Genomic DNA, 13,335 nt, shown 5'->3' with positions numbered 1-13,335 from the left:
TTCACACAAGCACGTTTCTGGGGGAAAATACAAGTATTTGTGTCCGCAGGTAGATGATGAGACCTTGGGCGAAAGAACTAGCCTCCCTCGGATTCAGGGGAAGCGAAAGAAGCGCGGGCAGGCTGGATGCGCTCCGCTTTTGTGAACACCGGAGCTGGGAAGTTCTTTCTTTCCCCAGCCCAGCCCGGGGGCTCCCCAGCTCCCCGCTATCCCTCCCGCGGCCCCATGGCCCCTCTCCAGCGCCCTGACTTTCCCGCCGATGCACCTCGAGAGCCATGGGTGCCAGACAGTGGGCCCGCCCGCGCATCCCCACCGAGAGGAGAAAAAGCCGCGTCCCTTCTACCTAAAAACGCCGATGGGGCGGCCACCGTGTCCCAGGCGGAGCGGGCTCCGAGGCGCCCCGGATGCCCGCTCTGTTCCTACCTGGAGTGGTAGCCGCGCGGGGAAGCGCTCCGCCGTCTGGGGCTCCTCCCGGGACCGCCGCCCAGGCACCGTGGGGGTCGGGGGGGCCAAGGGTGCGGAGGGTGGGGGAGGGTCAGGGGTGCCGAGGGGCGAGGGGTAGGGCCAGGCGGCGGGGTTCCAGCCCCCGGTCTCCCAGAACCTGGGCGCGCGCGGAGCTGACAGGTGTGTGAGCTGGAGCGGAGGGCTCTCGACGCGGGCGAGGTGGCGATCGATCCCAGTATTGGCAAAAGTCCCCTTTATAAGGGCGGCCGGCGGGGGCGATCGTCAGAGCTGGGAAGGCGGACGTCAGAGCAAAGTGGTGCTGGGGCGGGTGCTGGGGACAGTGCCTTCGCGCGCTGGGTGGGTGTGGGGGTGCGGAGGGAGGTGGCTCAGGGACTGGGGCAGAGCCTGGGCGGTATCCCGCGCCCTGGCGGTGCTGGCCCAGTCCCGGCCATTCCCTCTCGCTCCTCCGGGAAGGAGGGCGTGTTCCCGAGGGTCATTTCGCATTCTGTTTCCCCAGGACTCTAGTTGGAAGCCGGGAATGGAGAGGCTGGGAGGGTCTCAGCGCATCGTGTTTTCAGATGGAGCAGCTGGAAGTCCAACAGAGAGGAAGGGGCGGGAGTTGTCTTCCCAGACTTTGCCTGAAATGGTTTCTTACATCTCTCACGGGGGGGGGGGGGGGGGGGGGCGGCTCTCCCACTGCCTCCCATGGGCCTTGGGTGGAGGATGGTTCCGGCTGCCCTGGTGAGGGGATTCTCTGAAGATATTTCAGGAAGATTTCCAAAGTCATTTTAAATTCATGTCCCTTCCGCTTAAAAATGGCATTAAAATGAAAGGCTCCTAAGAGTTGTCCAAAACAACAATGAAGTTATCACACAAGCCAGACAAGATAGTTTTCCTTGTAGAGCTAACTGGGTTGCTTGCCCACCAAAATATCCTATTGCAGCGTTACAAAACATCTACTGTGTAAGTTTAAAATTATCTACTATACATCTATCATCTATCTATCGATCATCTATCATCTATCTATCATCTATCATCATCTATCATCTATCCCTAGATATCTATATTTAATGCATAGATTATTTATATATCCATGGATATAGTTACACATCTATAGTTCTATTTATATATCTAGATATATAGATATATTGATAGATATAGATATCTGTGTGTATTTATATACATCTGTGAGTGGATGGAAAAAGAGAGAGAAGAGCCACAAGTCACAAAGCCACAAGTCCCTCTGGTCACTTTCTTCTTTTTTTTCCATACTCTACCATGCCAGTCTATTGAACAATGGAATATGAAAATCTAGTAACTGATAGAATAAGTAAGAGTATTCCTTAATTACTGGTCACCTCTCTCTAGGTGAAATTTTTAGACCATCCCCCATTTTCTTATGCTGGGTTTGGAAATGAACTTTCAAATTTTTATCACTACTTCTTTGCTTTGTTCTCTGTATAAATAGTAACTGCATCCAATCACCTTGTTTGAAATAAGAGGCCAGGGCGCCTGGGTGGCTCAGTTGGTTAAGCGACTGCCTTCGGCTCAGGTCATGATCCTCGAGTCGCAGGATCGAGTCCCGCATCGGGCTCCCTGCTCTGCAGGGAGTCTGCTTCTCCCTCTGACCCTCCCCCCTCTCATGTGCTCTCTCTCTCTCATTCTATCTCTCAAATAAATAAATAAAATCTTAAAAAAAAATGAAATAAGAGGCCAATGGAAGTCAAACAGAAATTAGGACAAGGGAGAAGGGTCTGCATGGACAGTTCTTTCATCTGGTTCAAATAATTAGCTCACTGATTGTCTGGAAAAGGTTTAGAAAGTCTTTCAATGTAACTCCCATTTTTACATGGAAGGGTTATAAATTTAAGCAATTTTAAGGAACTGACAGAAAACAGAGATGGAATTTCATATCATTACTCAAGTGCTTTTCAACGGAAACTCATTCTTTCATTCATTCTTGATTTTGTTTTTGACAGTTATATATAAGTCAATTTCTGATTCTGGACTTTGGCCACGGGTTAATTTATGTCTTCCCTACCAGAATACCCTTATGATGATGACAAAAAGCTTGTGGTTGTAGCAGAACAGATGTGGACAATGAGAGTGTATGAAGTAGTGCACAAGGCTAAGGTCCGGGGGGCTAAACTCAGATCCAAAGAGGGACAAAAGAGGTGGCTGTCCTCAGAGAAACATCCCCAGGGCTTTAGGCTGTAAGAATTGGGAATGCAGCCAGGACACAGAGCTCTCTGCGGGGCCCACCTAATCCACTTTAAGAAGCCAGATTTGCCAGCCTCTAGCTTCAGTGCCAGATCTGGGAAAGTACAATGACCTTGAAGGTGGCCAAAACAATTCTGACCTGGCAGAGCAGCTATTCTTCATGACAGAAGGCACCAGTTGAAAATAACAACTGCTGATGTATTGAGTCTGCTTCTGTGGAGACATTTCCTCATTTGCTGAGCCCTTTGAACTCCTGCATCTTATCTAATGATGATGCCACTTGTGAATTTCTGCTCCAGAATGTACCTTCCCAGACACCCATTCCTATTTTGTCTTCAGTACGCACCTCTTCATCCATCCACTCTCCTGAGAATATGGGAAATACATAGCAGTGGAAGCTCAATTGCAACTTTGGAAGATAAAAAAGCAGATTTTGCCTTTTCAAATCATTTATTTATTTAACAGACATTTCCTAAGTGCCTTCGGTTCTAAGTACTGAGAAACATGGTGGAAAATTATATGGTCCCTGCCCTCAGGCAATTTATCATTAGTGAAAGGAAAGCAGGAACAAACAAGCAAAAGCTCTACTTGAGTATACTATAATAAATGCTGGCAAAGATATGTCATATCTGCACACACAGATTTTATGGAAAACACACAAAAAAGCCTTAATCAGACCCAGGTATTCTTACAGGAGGGGGAGATTTATTCATTCAACAGACACAATGTGAGGACCTACCATGTGCCAGGAATTATGAGAGATGCTAGGTACATAGACAGAAACAAAGAGAGCTCTGTCCTCATTGAGTTTACAGTCTATGACCTTACTACTCAAAGTAGGGTCCATAGAACCACAGTGTCAAACATCATTCTCTCTCTCTCTTTTTTCTTTTGTTTTTATAACTTTGGTCATTTGAGAAGGACATCACTTTTCATACACACATTGAACATGACTCAGATATGAATGACAATGCATAATGAGATTTTGGGGGAATCCATTCTCTTTAAGTCATTATCCTTCATAATGTCCCAGTTTCCTTATACAATTTTTATGTGAACCTTTCATAATTTCCAATTGATTATATTCAGCTTCAATTGCAATTTGGCCTCTCATTTGCAAACCAGGGTGATCATCAGAGTCACAGAGTACTTTAAAGATTATAGATACTAGGACTCCATAGCAAAAGTTCTGATTCAGCAAATCTTGGACAAGTGTTCAGAAATCTCTTTTTAAATAGAGTATTTTTTTAAGAGTGACTTAAGTTCACAGAAAATTTGAATAGAAGGTATTTCCCAAATACTACCCAACACACGCAGCCTCTACTGTTACCAATACCATCCACAGCCTCACCCCCACCCAGTGGTACATTTGTTACAATGGATGGGCCTACACTGACAGAGCATTATCACTCAGAGTCTGTAGTTTATGTTAGATTTCACTCTTGGTGTTCTTTCTATGGGTTTGAACAAATGTATGATGACATGTATCCACCATTATAGTATCATACAGACTAAATTTACTGCCCTAAAAATTGTCTCTACTCCAGTGATTCATTCCTTCTTCTTCACTAACCTGTGGCAACCACTAATCTCTTTACTGCCTTCATGGTTTTGCCTTTTTCAGAATGTCATATAGTTGTAATCAAATGGTATGTAGCCTTATCAGATTGGTTTCGTTCACTTAGTAATGTGCATGTGTGTTTCCTCTATGCCTTTTCATGGCTTGGTAGCTCATTACTTTTTAATGCTAAATAATATTCCATTGTCTGGATGTATCAGCTTATTTATCCATTCACCTACTTAAGAACATTTTCTTTACTTCCAAGTTTAGGAAAAAAAAAATATGAGTAAAACTGCTATAAATATCTGTGTGCGTTTTTTTGTGTGTGTGTGTGTGTGTGTGTACATAAGTTTTCAACTCCTTTGGGTAAATACCAGTGCATGATTGCAGGATCACATGTTAAGAGGGTGTTTTGTTTTGTAAGAAACTGTCAAACTGTCTTCCAAGTGTCTGCACTAATTTTTACTTCTGCCAGCAATGAATGAGAGTTCCTATTGCTCCACACCCTCAACAACATTTGGTGTTGTTGGTGTTCTGAAGTTTAGCCCTTCTAATACATGTGTAATAGTATTATATTTTTATTTTAATTTGCATTTCCTTAATGTCATATGATGTACAGCACATATGCTTATTTGCCATCTGTATATCTTCCTTTATGAGGTATCTTTTAAGGCTTTTAGCCCATTTTTAAATCAAGTTATTTTCTTGTTGAATTTTAAGAGTTCTCCGTATCTTTTGGATAAAAGTCCTTTCTCACATATGTGTTTTGCAAACATTTTCTTCCAGTCTGTGGCTTGTCTTTTTATTCTCTTGACAGTGTCTTTTGCAGAGCAGCAATTTTTTTTAAAGATTTTATTTATTTATTTGACAAAGAGAGACACAGCGAGAGAGGGAACACAAGCAGGGGGAGTGGGAAAGGGAGAAGCAGGCTCCCGCTGAGCAAGGAGCCCGATGTGGGGCTCTATCCCAGGACGCTGAGATCATGACCTGAGCCGAAGGCAGATGCTTGACTGAGCCACCCAGGTCCCCCTGCAGAACAGCAGTTTTTAATTTAATGAAGTCCAGCTTATCAATTACCTCTTTCATGGATTGTGTCTTTGATGTTGTATATAAAAAGTCATCTTCATAGCAGGGTCATCTATATTTTCCCCTGTTATCTTCTAGGACTTTAGAGTTCTGTGTTTTACATTTAGGCCTGAGATCCAATTCATGTTAATTTCTGTCAAGGGTGTAAGGTCTGTGTCTCTATTCATTTTTGTTTTTGCATGAGGATGCCCAGTTGTTCTTAGGACCATTTGTTGAAAGACTTACTTTGCTCATTACAATGCCTTTACTCCTTTGTCAGAGATTAGTTGACTACTTTTATGTGGGTTTATTTTTTATTTATTTTTTTCCATTAACGTATTTATCTGTTTTTTCACCGACACCACTTTGTCTCATTGCTGTACCTTTATACTAAGTCTTAGAGTTGAGTACTGTGAGTCCTCCAACTTTCAATATTGTGTTGACTGTTATGGGTCCTTTGCCTCGCCATATAAACATGAGAATCAGTTTTTCAAAATCCCCAAAATAACTTTCTGGGATTTTGATTGGAATTTTATTGACTCTATAGATCAATTTGGGAGGAACTGACATCTTGACAATATTGAGTCTTCCTATCTTATCCATGAGCATGGAATATCTTTCCATTTATTTAGTTCTTCTTTCATCAATTATGTAGTTTTTCTTAAATTTTGTACATGTTTTGCTATATTCATATCTGTATTATTTTGGGGGTGTTAATGTGTTATTGTGCTTCTAATTTCAGATCCCACTTGTTCATTGTGTATATAGGTAAATAGGAAAGCAGTATCTTTCTTTTTTTTTTTTAAGATTTTATTTATTTGACAGAGAGAGACACAGCAAGAGAGGGAACATAAGCAGGGGGGAGTGGAAGAGGGAGAAGCAGGCTTCCTGCCAAGCAGGGAACCTGATGTGGGACTCGATCCCAGGACCCTGGGCCCATGACCTGAGTTGAAGGCAGACACTTAACGACTAAGTCACCCAAGAGCCTGAAAGCAGTTTTTCTTTCTTAATTTCTTTCTCTTTTTCTTTCTTTCTTTCTTTCTTTCTTCTTTCTTCCTTCCTTCCTTCCTTCTCTTTCTTTCTTTCTTCCTTCCTTCCTTCTCTTTCTTTCTTTCTTTCTTTCTTTCTTTCTTTCTTTCTTTCTTTCTTTCTTTCTTTCTTTCTTTCTTCTTTCTTTCTTTTTCTTTTCCCTCCCTCCCTTCCTTCCTTCCTTCCTTCCTTCCTTCCTTCCTTCCTTCCTTCCTTCCTTCCTTCCTTCCTTTTTCTTTCTTTCTTTCTTTCTTTCTTTCTTTCTTTCTTTCTTTCTTTCTTTCTTTCTTTCTTTCTTTCTTTTTCTTTTTTTCTTTCTTCTTTTCTCTCACCTTCCCTGGTGAATGTGATAATCAACTAAGTTTGGGGATCCTGTTGCATTTCAGGGTGGAAAAATTTTGAAGTCAAAACACACAACTTTAGCTGACATTTGCTAGTTATGGGCACTTCAGAAAATTATTTTGCCTTCTTTGAATTTTAATTCTCTTTTCTCTAAAGTGGAAATAAAAACCATGCCAAGTTAGTGTTGATCTCATAGGAATGTGAGGATTAATTGAGGCAGTATTTTTTAAAACATTATGTGCAACACATGTTTTCCCACTGGTGCTCAGTATACAGTAGGTAATTGCTACCTAAGCAGTAACTTCTGTTTTTGTTGCTTGATTCACTGTTGAAGCCTGCTGATGTTCCAGCCTCTGGTGGAAGTTAGGTACACAACTAATGTGGTGGATAAATATTTCTGCCCATTTCCTTACCTAATGGCAAATAAATGTTTTGCTAATAACCTCAGGGCTGCTTCAGAAGATCATATATTCCATGAACCACATCATAGACTAAGGCTAGATTGTACTTCTTGATCAATTTTTAACTAAATTCAATTTATACTTTTGTAGGTAAGGCTAGGAGGACTGGTAATAATTCATTTTCGAGATACACATGGAAGAGACATCCAGCTTCTTCCTCTGCCTGACACTCAGTCCTCACCAACAGTCCCCAGAAAATTTTCAGTGACACCCTCTTCACCTTGTATAAGACTAACACCTTTTCATTTAGATCCAATTCAGACATGCTTCCAAGAGAAACTTCCATGATCCCTGTCTACACCCAGCCAGGGTGATGTGTCCCTCTTCCAGGTTGTTGTCCTATGGCACTTAACTACTATCTATTGATTGTCTACAGATCATATGTTGATTTCTCTTTTACCCTTGAACTCTGGGAAGGGAAAAATCACATTCCATACATTTTATATAGTCAGCACTTAGCACTGTGCCTAGAATACCACTAGTCAAAAATTTAGTTGAGCTAAACTGCCTTAATATTTTACAGAAGGAAAAATTGAGATTCAAAATAAAGGCCTGAGCACATTAGAATAGAACTCCATGTGCTGACAATAACACTAAAATTAATCACTTGGAAACAAATCAATTCGATTCAAATGCAATTGCTCAGCAAATGCCAAGTTTTTTCTTCTGTCCTTATGGTAAATGGCATATGATGACTAAATCTTCATACTTTTGAAACAAGAAGTTATATAGGAATTATATAATTGTATACCCTCATCACAGTTTTTTTTAAAGTATAACAGTAATAAAAATGTATTTTGGGGTCACCCTCTATTGGTGGTGTCAAAGTCATTCTGTGCAACCATTGCTATCATTCTTGTAGTAGCAGAAGGTATTTTTCCTTTTTTTCCCTGACATTTTATTATGAACATATTCAAATAAACATTAAAGTTGAAACATGTATCAAAGTTAGCACTTGTATAACCACCATTTAGATTGTATCAAAACATTTCTTTTTTTCATATCTATCTTCTATCTATTCATCGATTCATATTATTTATTTGATGCATTGTGAAATAAATGACATAAGTAGAACACCCCTTGAGCAAGCATATCATTAACTAGAGTTCAATAATCATTTATAGTTTTTTTTTTTTTCCTTTCCTATTGAGGTAAAATTTACTTGCAATGAAATGCATGAATCTTGAGAGTATATTAGCTGAGTTTTGGTAAATGCAAGAACCAGTGTAACCCAAATATTGATCAAGATATAAAATATTACTTGTGCCCCCAGAAAGTCTCTTACAACCCTTCTGAGTCAATCCTTGACATTGTCCCTGAAAGGCAAGTGATGTTCTGATTTTTATTCTACTTTAGATAATTTTCTCTATTCTAGAACTTCATGTAAATGGATTCACAAAGTATGTACTTGCATCCAAGTAGTTTTTGAGATTCATCCATTTTGCTGACTGGAAAGGTATTGTGTTCCTTTTTTGCTGTCATTTTCCACTGTGTGAATATATCACAGTTGGTGATCTATACTCTTATTGATAGGCAACTTGTTGTGTCCAGTTTTTGACTATGAACAACTATTTTTGTGGACACAGCTATTTATTCCTCTTGTGTAAATGCCTAAAGGTGATATTTCTGGCTCACAGAAAATGTATGTTTAGATCTTTTCCCAAAGTAGTGGTACTATTTTATACTGCCACCAAGAAGGTATAAGATTTTGCTTCATATCTTTGCCAGCATTTGGTGTTATCAGTCCTGTTTTAAAATAATTTATTAAGGAGGGCACAGTTTGTGATGATCACTGGGTGTTGTACACAACTGATGAATCGGTGAACACTACATCAAAAACTTATGATGTACTGTATGCTGGCTAACTGAACATAATAAAGAAATAAATAAATTATAAATTTCTGTGGAATCCTAAAAAATAATAATTTATATATATCTTTTTTCCCTTTAATTTTGGCCCTCTGACTGTTATGTAGAGATACATCATTGTGGGTTTAATTTGCATTTTCCTAATGGGCTTAATGATTAATACTATGTCTTCTTTTGGGGCACCTCACTGGTTCAGTGGGTAGAGCATGTGACTCTTGATCTTGGAGTTGTGAGTTTGAACCCCATGTTGGGTACAGATATTACTTTAAAAAATAAAATCTTAAAAAAATATTATGTCTTCTTCTGTGACGTGTATACTTGTTTGTTAAAAAAATATTATTTAGTTGTAGACATTCTTATATATCTACTTATTGAGGATCAGAAGTTTTTAATTCTGGTTAAATCTAATTAATTATTTTTTTTTAGTTTTATTAAAGAAATTGAGTAGTTTCTTTAGTTTCTATTTTCTTAAGTTTAGTTTCTTTCATTTTTCTAAGACTTTTAGCTCAAGTCAAAGAATAGTCTCCAATATTTTCTTTGAAAAGCTTTATAATTTTAGCTTTTACATTTAGTTCGTAGTCTATCTCAAATTAATTTTTGTGTATGGTATCAGGAAATTTTGCATCATTAAAAAATCGTGTTTCTGAGTAGCAGAGCAAGATGGAGGAGGAGTAGGAGACCTGGATTTCCTCTGGTCTCAGGAATTCAGCTAGATAGGGATCAAAACATTTTGAACACCTACAAACTCAACAGGAGATCAAAGAAAAGAATAGCAACAACTCTCTGAACAGAAAAGCGACCACTTTCTGGAAGGTAGGATGTGTGGAGAAGTGAACCTGAGGCGATATTCGGGAGGATAGACGGCAGGGGAGGAGGTCTCTGTCAGCTGCTTCTGGCAAGTGGTGGAGACGCAGAGCACAAAATTGGAACTTTTAGAAGTCTGCTCTGCTGAGGGACCTTGCTCCGGTGGTGAAGCAGGGGTGGAACCCTCGTGGCACAGTGTGGTCTCAGGACTCTCGGGGTCACAGAAAGATCGGGGGTGCCTGAGTGCAGCAGAGCTCCCAGGTATCAGAGCGGGGAAGCCGGCTGCAGAGACAGAGCTGAGGCGTGGGCTCTCAGCTCAGGGTTGCCATAAACTGTGATCCGTGGCACAGTCGGGCCACTGCTCCTCCAGCAGGGACCCAACAAGCGGCAGATCTGGGGAGACCCCCCCTTCCTTCCACAGGGGGAGCGGCGCAGGAGCGCACCGCAGGGATCTGCTGGGTTTGGAGACTCCACACGGGGTCAGGTCCCAGAGATAGAAACTCTCGGTCACAGGCCAGGTGAGCACGGAGTACAGCCGGAGACCAGGAGACGGGAGTGATTGACTGCTTTTCACTGGAGGTGCACTGACGAGCAGGGCCCTGAGTTCTCGGCTCCTCCGGGGTGGAGATTGGGAGGCCACCATTTTCACTCTTGGCCTCCAAAGCTGTATGGAAAGCTCACAGGGAACAAAAGCTCCCGAGAGCAAACCCGAGCAGATTACTTAGCCCAGACTGGGAAAGGGCGGGACAATTCCACCTCGGGCAAAGACTTTTGGGAACCACGGCAACAGGCCCCTCCCCCAGAAGATCAACAAGAACAGCCAGCCAAGACCAAGTTTACCCATCAATGAGAACGGCAGAACTCCAGTGCTACGGGAATACTGCACATACAATCCAGGGCTTTTTTACCATGATTCTTTAGTCTTTCAAAGTTAATTTTTTTTTACTTTTTTTTTTTGAATTTTTCTTTTTCCCTTTTTCAACCAACATCTTATCAATCTCTTTTTTAAAGAACATTTTTATTTTTCATTTTTAGAGTCATATTCTATCCATTCATAGTAGTTACCCGTATTTTTGGCATATATATATAAGTTGTTCTCTCTTTAAAATTTTGAGATAGTTTCCTCTAACAGATCAAAATATACCCTAAATCTCTAGTATATGTTTTTATTCTACTCTCCTGCCTGATCACATTCTCTCCCTTTTCTTTTACCTTTTTTCTTTTCTTTTTTTCTTTTTCTTTTTTTTTAAATCCTCTTCTTTCTTTTTTCAAACAACTTCTTATCAATTCCTTTTATAAAATTTTTTATAATTTTCATCTTTACAGTCATATTCCACCCCTTCATCATATCAACCCTTATTTTTGTACATATATAAGTTTTTATTTCTTTAAAATTTTGGGAGGCACTTTCTTCTAACAGACCAAAATATACCCAAAATCTAGTGTGTGGCACTGATCTATGTACCAGCCTGATCATATTTGATCATATTCTGTTTTTTTTGTTTTGTTCTGTTTTTGCTTGTTTTTATCTTTATCTTTTCCTTTTTCTTTTTACTCTCTTTCCCTTTTGTCTTTTCCCACTGCTTCAGGTCTTTTCTGATTTGTTTAGAGTATATTGTCTGGGGACGTTGTTACCCTGTTAGCATTTTGTTCTCTCATTAATCTATTCTCCTCTGGACAAAATGACAAGATGGAAAAAATCACCTCAACAAAAAGAACAAGAGGTAGTACCTACTGCCAGGGACCTACTCAATACGGACATTAGTACGATGTCAGATCTAGAGTTCAGAATCATCACTTTAAAGATACTAGCTGGGCTTGAAAAAAGCATGGAAGTTATTAGAAAAACTGTTTCTGGAGAAGTAAAAGAACTAAAATCTAACCAAGTTGAAATCAAAAGGGCTATTAATGAGGTGCAATAAAAAATGGGGGTGCTAACTGCTAGGATAAATGAGGCAGAAGAGAGAATCAGTGATATAGAAGACCAAATGATGGAAAATAAAGAAGCTGAGAAAAAAAGAGATAAACGACTACTGGATCACGAGGGCAGAATTCGAGAGATAAGCGATACCATAAGATGAAGCAACATTAGAATAATTGGGATCCCAGAAGAAGAAGAAAGAGAGAGGGGCAGAAGGTATATTGGAGCAAATTATAGCAGAGAACTTCCCTAATTTGGGGAAGGAAACAGGCATCAAAATCCAGGAGGCACAGAGAACCCCTCTCAAAATCAATAAAAATAGGTCAACACCCCGACATCTAATAGTAAAACTTACGAGTCTCAGAGACAAAGAGAAAATCCTGAAAGCAGCTCGGGACAAGAGATCTGTAACCTACAATGGTAGAAACATTAGATTGGCAACAGACCTATCCACAGAGACCTGGCAGGCCAGAAAGGATTGGCAGGATATATTCAGAGCACTAAATGAAAAAAATATGCAGCCAAGAATCCTATATCCAGCTAGGCTATCATTGAAAATAGAAGGAGAGATAAAAAGCTTCCAGGACAAACAAAAACTAAGGGAATTTGCAAACATGAAACCAGCCGTACAAGAAATCTTGAAAGGGGTCCTCTAAGCAAAGAGAGAGCCTAAAAGCAACATAGACCAGAAAAGAACACAGACAATATACGGTAATAGTCACCTTACAGGTAATACAATGGCACTAAATTAATATCTTTCAGTAGTTACCCTGAATGTAAATGGGCTAAATGCCCCAATCAAAAGACACAGGCTATCAAATAGGATAAAAAACCAAGACCCATTGATATGCTGTCTGCAAGAGACTCATTTTAGACCCAAAGACACCCCCAGATGGAAAGTGAGCGGGTGGAAAACCATTTACCATGCTAATGGACACCAAAAGAAAGCTGGGGTGGCAATCCGTCTATCAGACAAATTAGATTTTAAACCAAAGACTGTAATAAGAGATGAGGAAGGACACTATATTCTACTTAAAGGGTCTATCCAACAAGAAGATCTAACAATTGTAAATATCTATGCCCGTAACATGGGAGCAGCTAATTATATAAGGCAATTAATAACAAAAACAAAGAAACACATTGACAACAATACAATAGTAGTGGGGGACTTTCAAAACCTCCTCACTGAAATGAACAGATCATCTAAGCAAAAGATCAACAAAGAAATAAAGACTTTAAATGACACACTGGACCAAATGGACTTCACACACATATTCAGAACATTCCATCCCACAGCAACGGAATACACATTTTTCTCTAGTGCCCATGGTACATTCTCCAGAAGAGATCACATCCTAGGTCATAAATCAGGTCTCAAAGAAGAATTTAAAAAATTCATGGAAATCAATGAAAATGAAAACACAATTCTTCAAAATCTTTGGGATGCAGCAAAGGCAGTCCTAAGAGGCAGGTATATAGCAATACAAGCCTAGCTCAGGAAACAAGAAAGGTCTCAAGTACACAACCTAACCCTACACCTAAAGGAGCTGGAGAAAGAACAGCAAATAAAGCCTAAACCCAGCAGAAGAAGAGAAATAATAAAGATCAGAGCAGAAATC

The sequence above is a fragment of the Mirounga angustirostris genome, unplaced genomic scaffold (assembly GCF_029215605.1).
Source record: "Mirounga angustirostris isolate CCGP_5_RB_7025 unplaced genomic scaffold, mMirAng1.0.hap1 SCAF_10, whole genome shotgun sequence".
NCBI classification, from domain to species: Eukaryota; Metazoa; Chordata; class Mammalia; order Carnivora; family Phocidae; genus Mirounga; species Mirounga angustirostris.
This window is presented reverse-complemented; position numbering follows the sequence as displayed.